This window comes from Siphateles boraxobius, unplaced genomic scaffold (genome assembly GCF_051911475.1).
Source record: "Siphateles boraxobius isolate OS27281-9 unplaced genomic scaffold, OSU_SipBor_1 65, whole genome shotgun sequence".
Lineage (NCBI taxonomy): Eukaryota > Metazoa > Chordata > Actinopteri > Cypriniformes > Leuciscidae > Siphateles > Siphateles boraxobius.
In genome coordinates, this window is record NW_027509192.1 from 14,716,235 (window position 1) to 14,718,398 (window position 2,164).

The following is a 2,164-nucleotide window of genomic DNA, read 5'->3' on the forward strand; positions in this document are numbered from 1 at the left end:
CAGCAGGTTACTGTAGACCTTGGATTGAAGACTATGCCTCAATTGCACAGCCGCTCTATGACTTGTTGAAAGGCCATGGTAAAGATTCTGATACTGTTTGTATGGAAGAATGTCACCTCAAAGCGTTCAATGATTTGAAGAGAGCACTATGTCAAGCACCAGCATTAGGAATTGCCCAAACTGATAGACCATTTGTGCTTTATGTCCATGAACATTTAAGCTTCATGACTGCATGTCTAATACAAGATCATGGGGGCAGTTTACGCCCAATTCATTACTATTCTGGTAAATTTGACATAGTAGCTCAAGGTATGGGCCCATGCCTCAGAGCAGTACAGGCAGTGCATCCAGCGCTTCAGGCTTCATCAGGAATGGTGTTAGGACAGTCTGTAAACGTAAGATGTCCGCACGCAGTGTCCGCATTAATGAATCAAGCAAAAGTCACTTCTGTCACTTCCTCTCGCTGGGGAAATTGGTTAGCAACTCTCACAGCCCCGAATATTGTCTTGCAGCGTGCACCTGTCACGAATCCGTCCTCATGTATGATGTCTGCTATGACTGAAGTTTTGTTAGAGGATGAAGGAGAAATGACACACGATTGTGTTACGCTTACATATACACCTATGAGTGAAGTAAAAGAAACTCCCACAGAGAATTCAGAATTTGAGTTGTTTGTTGACAGTTCAGCTCAAGTAATTGAAGGTAACAGACGAGCAGGTTATGCAGTAACGTCCACCACGGAAGTGTTAGCTTCAGGACGTCTTCCAGATCATTTTTCAGCTCAAGCTGCAGAACTAGTAGCCCTAACAAGAGCATGCACGCTAGCTTCAGGATCAGTTGCTAATATCTACACAGATTCCAGTTATGCTTTTGGGGTAATTCATGATTTTGGTGTCATTTGGCAAACCAGACAGTTTCTAACTTCTGCTGGATCCCCCATTAAGCATGCTGAATTAGTGAAAGATCTAATGTTTTCCATGAAACTTCCAAAGAAATTAGCAGTGATCAAAGTGAAAGCACATCTCACAACTAATACTACGGAAGCTAAAGGTAATGCTCTTGCTGATATGGCAGCTAAACAGGCTTGTTTCTATGCAACTGTACAAGTGTGTTCAGGTAGTGCAGCACAGAAGACAATTATGCCTCCTGAATCAATAATTGATCTGTACAAAGACGTTCCTTTGTATGAAGCATGGACATGGTTAGACAAAGGAGCCACAGTGGATTCATCTGGTTGCTGGACCAAAGGGGGAAAGTATGTCGCTCCCGAATCACTGCTGCCATATTTGGCTCAACAAATACACAGTTTAGGTCACAGTGGTCCAGCAACGATGAATCACAGGTTCTCAAATCAGTGGTGGAATCCAAAATTCAGAAATGTAGCCACAGAAACAGCCAAGAGGTGTGTTACATGTCAGAAAAATAATGATATACCAGCAGCCACTACACCAGCAGCACATACCCCAGCTCCACCAGGACCATTTCGTCACCTGCAATTTGATTACATATCATTGCCTCGTTGTAAGGGAAAAACTGATGTTTTGGTAGTAATAGACAAGTTCTCAAGATGGGTAGAAGCTTATCCAACAGGGCGTGCTACAGCTGCACATACTGCTAAATGTCTTGTCACTGATTTCATTCCCAGATGGGGATTACCAGATTGGATTGACTCAGATCAAGGTACACACTTCACAGGACAGATAGTCAAGGAAGTGTCTAGAATGTTGCAGATTAAGTGGAACCTTCACTGCCCCTATAGGCCACAAGCATCAGGACAGGTTGAACGTGCAAACAGAACAATCAAAATCAGGCTAAGCAAAATGCATCAGGAAGGAGTACCATGGGTTGAAGCATTGCCAGCAGTACTGTGTAGTATGAGAGCATCACCTAACAGAACAGTAGGACTGAGCCCTCGTGAGATTATTACTGGACGCCCCATGCAGATGCCAGGTGTGATTGATCTTAGAAATGCTGATGTACATATTGCCTCAGATGCCCTGATTGCTTACTGTGAAAACCTGACAAAGGCGGTACAGAGTGCCAGAGGGAGAGTTGAGTCATGTTGGCAGACTCCACCAGAAGGGGGACACACAATCATCCCAGGTCAATGGGTCATGATAAAGTCATTCAGAAATAAGCCATTAGAACCAAAGTGGCATGGGCC